This window comes from Aplidium turbinatum, chromosome 5 (assembly GCF_918807975.1).
Source record: "Aplidium turbinatum chromosome 5, kaAplTurb1.1, whole genome shotgun sequence".
Lineage (NCBI taxonomy): Eukaryota > Metazoa > Chordata > Ascidiacea > Aplousobranchia > Polyclinidae > Aplidium > Aplidium turbinatum.
Window position 1 is genome coordinate 34,082,122 of NC_137476.1, and position 9,514 is coordinate 34,091,635.

At 35.5% G+C, this 9,514-nt stretch overlaps 1 pseudogene across 1 annotated transcript in view; it reads right to left on the reverse strand.

Moving 5' to 3' along the window:
• Nucleotides 1-7,990, reverse strand: part of LOC145770386 (uncharacterized) — a 24,953-nt pseudogene extending 16,963 nt beyond the window's left edge. The window contains exons 1-2 of the transcript XR_014289145.1: nt 3,277-7,990; nt 1-2,841 (exon numbers count right to left, since the gene is read on the reverse strand). The exon at nt 1-2,841 is cut by the window's left edge and continues 441 nt beyond it. The product of XR_014289145.1 is annotated as an uncharacterized LOC145770386 (transcript). The remainder of the gene's footprint in view (nt 2,842-3,276) is intronic.
• Between the last annotated feature and the right edge of the window lie 1,524 nt (nt 7,991-9,514).

Sequence of the window (9,514 nt, forward strand, 5' to 3'; positions counted from 1 at the left end):
TTGTTTTAATCCCTTTTCTCCATTTCACCCTGTCCCTTGCATCTTCCTCCTTCAGTCCGACTTTTTTAAATTCATCCTTCACTTGTTCTTTCCACGTTCTTCTTGGACGACCGCGTTTCCTCTTCCCATCCACCTTTAGATCTAGTGCCTTTCTAAGAAAACTTTCTTCCTCTCTCCTTATCACATGTCCATACCATCTTACTCCATTTGCCCTTGCTAGTTGGTCTATCGTCTCTCTCATCTCTAGCATATCCAACAATTCTTCAGTCCTTTTTTCCCTTCTCGTTTTCACCCCACACATTGCTCTCACCATTGACCTTTCCGTTCTTTTCAGGATTGCCAGTTCACTCTCTCTCAATACCCATGTCTCGCTACCATATAGCATTGCAGGCCGCACACAGCTCCGATATACTTTTCCTTTTATCCTTAGTGAAAATTTTCTGCCATACAACACTTCCCCACATTCCCTGAACTTTGCCCAGCCCAATCTTAGCCTTGTTGTCACCGCTGCTTCACATCCACCACTTCCATTTATCCGATCACCCAGATAACAGAAGTCTGTCACTGTTTCGATGCCATGGCAAAACTCATCATCATGGCCTTCCACTTCATTCCTTCCTTTACTGCATTTCCCACAAACAAAACACTTCGCCAAACTTGTTGCGGCTCTCTTGACATTAGCACATCTTGCATGTACCCACTTTCCACATTCCTTGCATTGCATTGAATTTCTCATCACGCTCTTGCCACATATTCCACAGGGATCTACTTTGCTCTCAACAACTGTTCTTTCTGCTCCGATGCTTGATATTAACAATGCTCAACAATGCTTGATATTAACTGACTCGTGTGCGATATTAACTGACTCGTGTGAAAATCAATTTCTTTACATAAAAAAAAGCATAATCATAGTCGTATAGTTATTTACCAGAGCAAACATTTCTAAGTTGATAATATCACAAACATGTAAAAACAAAACATCCATGATTGACAACAGGCTACTGCTTGATGTCATCCATAATCCAACTCCTTGAGAAGTTTTTAATAAGGTTGGAGGATTTAAAAAGTATTTGGAAGAGATTGTCAGCCGCTTTTCACCAGAATGAGTTAGCATATGACATTTCAAACGATTAGATTGTGAAAATGAATTGTCACAAACATCACATTTGTGCAGTTTTTCACAAGTGTGAAACCGTTTGTGCCGATTCAACATACACATGTGTGATACGATTTGTCACAAACATCACGTTTATATGATTTTTCACCAGAATGAATTATAAACAGACATAACTCAGCAACAACACTACATTTAACATTATAAAAACAAAAAACAAAAAGCGAACGTTTTCGGCTAGTCATATAGCCCTTTTCAAGCCTATAAGAAAATACATTATTAAAAGAAATGCTAAAGAATCATTGAATTTAAAAATCATGATAAAAATCAAAATATGATTTTTCACTAGAATGAATTAGCTTATGAGATTTCAAATGACCAGACTGCATAAACAACTTTAAACAAACATCATATTTATATGGCTTTTATCATGAGATTTCAAACAATCAGTTCGCGCAAATGACTTTTCACAAACATTACATTTATATCATTTTTCACCAGCGTGAACCCGTTTGTGCCGATTCAAACTAAACATGACTGAAAACGACTTTTCACAAATATCACATTGATGCGGTTTTTCACCAGAGTGAGTTAGCTTATGAGATTTCAAATGACCAGATTGTGCAAATGACTTTTCACAGACATTACATTTATATGGTTTTTCACCAGTGTGAAGTCGTTTGTGCCGATTTAAATCATGCATGTGCGAAAACGATTTATCACAAATATCACATTTATATGATTTTTCACCAGAATGAGTTAGCTTATGAGATTTCAAGTAAGCAGATCGTGCAAACGACTTTTCACAAACATCACATTTATATGGTTTTTCATCAGTGTGAATCCGTTTGTGCCCATTCAAACTAGACATGAGTGAAAACGACTTTTCACAAATATCACATTGATGTGGTTTTTCACCAGAGTGAGTTAGCTTATGAGATTTCAAACCACCAGATTGTGCAAATGACTTTTCACAGACATTACATTTATATGGTTTTTCACCAGTGTGAAGTCGTTTGTGCCGATTTAAATCATGCATTTGCGAAAACGATTTATCACAAACATCGCATTTACACGGTTTTTCACCAGAATGAGTTGGCTTGTGCCGTTTCAAATTTCTAGATTGCGAAAAAGACTTTTCGCAAACATCACATTTATATGGTTTTTCACCAGAATGAATTACCTTGTGTCGTGTCAAATTACCAGATTGTGAAAATGACTTTTCACAAACATCACATTTATACGGTTTTTCATCAGTGTGAAGACGTTTGTGCTGCTTTAAATTGGTTATATGAAAATATAACTTGTCACAAATATCACATTGATGTGGTCTTTCACCAGAATGGATTAGCTTATCAGATTTCAAATGACCAGATCTGGCAAATGATTTTTCACAAACATTACATTGATATGGTTTTCTACCAGTATGAAATCGCTGATGTCTTTCTAATTCAGATTGGCATTTAAAACTCTTGTCACAAAGTTCGCAACATAGTTGTTCGTTCAAATGAATTTTTTTGTGACTGATCAATGCTGCCTTGCTTTGGAAATGTTTATTGCACTTTAAAGCTTCTTTCTCAGTTGGTTGGATGGAAGATAACCCTTCTTGATACAAATATGGAGGACATTCCTTGGTGGCTGAAGCAGTTTTTAGATCATCTTCGTCAATAATTTCACATGATTCAGGAACTTCAAGCTTCACAGGAACCTTTTCATCTTGATTTATACTGAAAGGTAAACGACAATTGACAATGAAATGACGACGCCAAAATGTAAGTTACATATACCGCAGTTTAAAGTCACCCTCTCAGTTGATAGGAGGGGAGATGACTGTTCTTGAAAGTTACATAGATGACATTTCTCGAAGCCTGGGGCAGTTTTTAAATCATCTTGGTCAATAATTTCATTTGATTTGCATACTTTAGGAACTTCAAGCTTCATTTAAATCTTTATATGTTGATTCATACTAAAAGGCAGCTCTCCTAATAACATGTTGTCTTTTTATAAGAAAGGGCCCACTGATGACTTTTCACATTCCAGTAAATATGCATTTGTAACTTTTAATGCGCAAAACTTACAATAGAATGGTTCCTCTGGTGAACAACCTAATGATTGACCAACGATGATTCCAGATTAAAATGCTTATAACATACGGTACATACCACACAACGTCATTCCGAACTTCATTCTCAGTTGATTGGATTGGAGGTGATGATTCTTCCTGATGCAAACATTGATAACACTTCTTGTTGTCTGGACCAATTTCAAAACAATCTTGGCCAATGATTCCATAAGTTTCGCATACTTCAAAAACTTCAAGCTTCACAGGGACACTTTCGTTTGAATTCATATTCAAAATTGGAGGAAACAGCAAACTGACTAAACAACACTTATTTTATAATGAAGCAACTGAATGAAGTGATATTTTCTACAAAATCAAACAGAAAAAACATGTAAAAAGTAAAGATAAACAGTCTACACGAGAACATAGAATTAACTTTGTCAAAAACATTACATTCAAAAACATTTGTCAAAAACATCAGCTAAACGAAATCTTATTCTAGTTGAAAAAATAAATTTTCTTGTAGAAAAAGGAAATTGCTATGTGAATCCCATATAGGCCTAAGGTGTGTGATTCGTTTGTGCCGATTTAAATTATGTATGCAGGAAACCAGTGACGTTCGGTGGCTTAAACCGTTGGGAAAGCAACTTGTAAATATGCTTCAGCAAGGTAGTAGGCCTAGGCACGAAGGGCGTAACCGTAGGGCGAAGCCCGAAGGCGTGTTGCCAAAGGCAACACTTCCAGCGGGGGGTCTGGGGGGCCTCCCCCAGAAATTTTTGAAAAACACTTCCAATTTGATGCGCTCTGAGAGCATTTTCAAAACAAATCAAACATAAAAATCTGTCAAATTGTGCTTCACCTATGTCGTGATCATACATCCATTTAATGTTTAGAAGTCATGAACAATCTTAATTTTAACGTTGCAGGACCAAAATCCAGGTTTAGACATGGAATAATAGTTGTCTAAATATTTAATTCGTCATGAATGTTCATTCTGAGATATTCAGTTAGGCCTACACTACAAAAACTAACACTAAAACTAACGTTCATTGGCGAAGTAACGTTACATCAACGCTGTAAAAAGGGCAAAGGCATGACTATGAAAGCTAGTAGGCTAAAGTACAGTACATGGCGAGGAGACATCAAAAAACAGCAACAATTATTTCGGCATTATGATGCTTGTGCTGTGTACCATGACGAGACACTATTCTGACGAGTTAATCTAGCTGCTCTAGCGAATGTATGCATTGACGTCACTGGGAAAGCAAGACTCACCTGGTCTCACCATAACACATCTGATTGGCTAAGCAGCTGGTGACGTTTTGCAAAACGAGTGATGATTGGATAAAACGAAGGCGTTTTTTGACATTTTTGAATCTGGGTAAGCAACTTTGATAGTTGCTTACCTTGGAGCCTCAGTGATTGTTTCTGACAGAAGCGTTTGCGTTAATTGGCATTTATAGGCAAGACATGCGGTTTGGTGAGGATTTAGACTACTCACAAGCGTTACGAGTAATTCTAGTCACGAATACAGTAATTTTCAAGTTAAAATAGACATGATAAAAATAATAAGAAGTTAAACCTAGAATTCAGTCATTATACTTTGCATAGTTTTCGCTCAGGTAAGCACTGCTTTCCTTGCTTTCCCCCACCGATCGTCAGTGCGGGAAACTGATTTGTCACAAACATCGCATCTATGTAGTTTTACATCACAATGAGTTATCATATGAGATTTCAAATAACTAGATTGCAAAAACGACTTTTCATAAACATCACATTTATATAGCATTTCACCAGAATAATTTAGCTTGTGCCGTGTCAAATTACTAGATTTTGAAAGTGACTTTTCACAAACATCACACTTATATGGCTTTTCACTAGAATGAGTAAGCATATGAGATTTTCAACCATTAGACTGTGCAAACAACTTTTCACAAACATCACATTTATATGCTTTTTCACCAAAATGAATTATATAGCTTATGAGATTTCAAATCGGCAGATCGTGCAAATGACTTTTCACAAACATCACATTTATATGATTTTTCACCAGAATGAGTGAGCTTATGACACTTCAAATGACCAGATCGTGCAAATGACTTTTCACAAATATGACATTTATTATGGTTCTTCACCAGAATGAGTTAGCTTGTGCCGTTTCAAATTACTAGGTTGCAAAAACAACTTTTCACAAACATCACATTTATATGGTTTTTCACCAGAATGAGTAAGCATATGAGATTTCAAATGACCAGATCGTGCAAATGACTTTTCACAAACATCACATTTATATGGTTTTTCACCTGAATGAGTCAGCTTATGACATGTCAGATCACCAGATTGCAAAAACGACTTTTCATAAACATCACATATATATGGTTTTTCACCAGTATATATTCGCTGATGTATTTCCAATTCAGATTTCTATTTAAAACTCTTACCACAAAAATCGCAACAAGATGATTGCCCGAAGTGAATTTTTTCATTAGTATTCAGTGCTGATTTAGTTATATACCAGAGCATACATTTCTAAGTTTATAATATCACAAACATGTAAAAACGAACACATCCATGATTGATAATAGGTTACTGCTTGATGTCACCGATAATCCAACTCCGTAAGAAGTTCTTAATGAGGTTGCAGGGTTCGAAAAGTATTTGAAAGAGATTGTCATTCTCCAAACCACTCTGTACAGTAACCAAACTGCACATGTTTTAACGAACGTTGATGAAATGAATGCATTCTTCGACATGCACTTCGTTATGAGATATCACCAGGTTTCATGCCTACGTCACTGTTGGTCAAGAGAACCTGACCTTGCAGTTTCTTTTATGCAAATATTATGCCTGACAAGAGGTTTGAACATATTCGTAATTTATTACATTTTAATGACAACACTAAACAGAGGTCACGTGAGGGCCCATTACATAACTGTATTTTTAAAGTTCGCCCAGTACTGGAGCAATTCAACCACGAGTTTATGTCAGCAATGCTATCTACACAGAACCAATCGAAAGATGAATATATGATTAAAGTCAAATGGAGATAGGGGATAACCATGACTTTGGGGTCAAGTTATGGTGTCAATGGGACTGGAAGACAACAATGAATAACAATCAAAACGTTTGTAACAACCGTATATTGTCATTCAGAGTTTCATTTTCAGTTGATGGGATAACAGATAAATTTTCACGAGGTGAACATAGATAAAATGGATTGGTGTCAGAAACAATCTCCAAATGATCTTGGTCAATGATTTCATTCGTGTGGATTCATATTTAAACGTGAAGGGAACTACAAAGTTCTTTAAAGTTTTTTAAAGGTAAATATAAAGTCCTTTTAATAATATTATCTTAATTGAAGCAACTGAATTAAGTAATATTTTCTTGAAAATTAAAAACTAAACAGAACATACATGTATTGTAAAAAGTAAAGATAAACACTAAACAGTCTATATTACTAGTAAGTAGAATCAACTTTGTTAAAAACATCATATTCATTATTAAAACCATAGACAGATAAAACCAAGCAACCACACGGCATTGAACATAATACAATTAAGCCAAACTGACAGGCTTGTGCTGTGCATTGTATTGAGCGAAGCTTTGAACATTGTGAAAGTAAGTTTACATTGTATGTACCAAGCAAGGCTGCAGGTCCCGACAAGCGGGTGTTGCTAGTGGCACTGTAAGCACTGCATTTGCAAGGAAGGTTAAATAAAATGACATGTTTTGCCTCCTATTTCAAGTCAAAACTTTTCATGGAAGTAATTTTCATTTAAAGCAGTTTTCGTGATGTCACAGCACCCACGAAGGTCTTGCTTGCCTTTCAACCTCTGTTTACAAATCTTGCCTTCTCGCTTGTGACTTGAGTCGAAATCACTCCGTTGCAATTTTCGCTCAAGCGTACAAAGAACGTCTCAAGCGACCACGTCACAAGCCACGCAGTGTGAACAGCAGCACTGAAAACCACTGGAGCGAAAACGTTTCAAAGGACATTACGAGACATGGCACAACAGTGTGAACAGCGCTTTGGAGTGAACATAACACTATAAATTACAAACGTTTTCGGCCATACTCAAGCTAGCCCTTCTCAAGTAACGAAAATATCTGATTTTGAGTATGGCTGAAAACGTTCGTAGTTTATAGTTTTATGTTCACTCTAATTGTATGATATTAAATGCCATGTGGTTGCTTGCTTTTATCTGTCTATGGTTCAAAAGTCACCTCTCTACCAAAATTGTATCAATGTTAAAAATAACACATTCGTAAGAAGGGTGAACTCAGGTAAATAACCAAAGTCGATCATATGACAAGCATGTATTAAACAAAACATTCACAATTCATAACACCCAAGAATATGAGGTTGTAAAAATATCATAACCCTACCATACAGGCTTTTTCAACGTGCGAACTTATAATGCAGTGGTGACTGGAAACCGATGCAAATTAGACTTCAGAAGATAGGCTAAACGTAGTCTTTTTCTCGTTGAAAAACTAAATACTTTTGAAGAAAAACTAAATTGCTGAAATTGATAAGTGAATAGCCTATCATATAAGGTATGTGATTCGTTTGTGCCAATTTAAATCATTCATGCGTGAAAATGATTTGTCACAAACAATGCATCTATATAGTTTTTCATCACATTGAGTTACCATATAAAATTACAAATGACCAGAATGCAAAAACGACTTTTAACAAACATCGCATTTATACTGCATAGCATTTTATAGCATTATACATTATATAGCATTCCACCAGAATGAATTAGCTTGTGCCGTTTCAAATTACTAGATTATGAAAATGACTTTTCACAAACATCAAATTTCTTGGTTTTTCACTAATGAGTGAGCTTATGAGATTTCAAACTACCAGATCGTGCAAACGACTTTTTACAAACATCACATGTACATGGTTTTTCACCAAAATGAGTGAGCTTATGAGATTTCAAACCATCAGATCGTGAAAATGACTTGTCACAAACATCACATTCATATGTTTTTTCACCAGGGTGAAACCGTTTGTGCCGCTTCAAAGTATACATGAGTGCAAACGATTTGTCACAAACATCACATTTATATGATTTTTCACCAGAATGCGTTAGCTTATGAGATTTCAAATGACCAGATTGCGAAAATGACTTTTCACAAATATCACATTTATATGGGTTTTCACTAGAATGAGTTAGTTCATGAGATTTCAGATGACCAGATCGTGCAAATGACTTTTCACAATCATTACATCTATATGGTTTTTCACCAGAATGAGTGAGCTTATGAGATTTCAAACCATCAGATCGTGCAAATGACTTTACACAAACGTCACATTTATTTGGCTTTTCACCAGAGTGAAGAAGTTTATGCCGATTTAAGTAATATATCACTATAAACGACTTGTCACAAATATCACACTTATGTGTTTTTTCACCAGAATGAGTTAGCATATGTGATTTTAAATTACAAGACTGCGAAAAAGACTTTTCACAAACATCACATTTATATGATGTTTCACTAGAATGAGTTCGCTGATGAGATTTGAGATGACCAGATTGCACAAACAACTTTTCACAAACATCACATTTATATGGTTTTTCACCAGCGTGAAATGACTGATGTCTTTCCAATTCAGATTTGCATTTAAAACTCTTGTCACAAAGTTTGCAACAAAGTCGTTCTCTCAAATGAATTTTTTTGTGACTGATCAATGTTGTGATTTGCTTGGGAAATGTTTATGACATATATTGCAATTCAAACTTTCTTTCTCAGTTGGTTGGATGGAAGATAACCTTTCTTGATACAAATATGGAGGACATTCCTTGGTGGCTGAAACAGTTTTTAAATCATCTTGGTTTGTAATTTCGCATGCCTCAGGAACTTCAAGCTTCACTGGAACATTTTCATCTTGATTTATACTGAAATGTAAAACGACATTTTATAGTATATGTACATTAGATGCATATATAATTTTCCATCAGAATGAGTTGCCTTGGATGGATGGAAGATAACCCTACTTGATACAAATTTAGAGTACATCCTTTGGTGGATGAAGCAGTTCTTAAACCATCTTGGTTTATAACTTCGCATGATTCAGGAACTTCAAGCTTCACTGGAACCTTTTCATGTTGATTTATACTGAAAGATAAAATGATGATTAATTGTTTCTTATAAACTGATCGTGGAACTCGATAGCAACAGAAAGGATGAGGTGTGAAAAAGTGTGGGTAAAATATTATAATATAAGCATCAGACATCTTGGCAAGGTCAACTTAGAGTGAGCAAAATTCAAATGCAAATATGCAAGTTCAAATTTTATTAAAATTCTGCAGCTAAAATAAAAT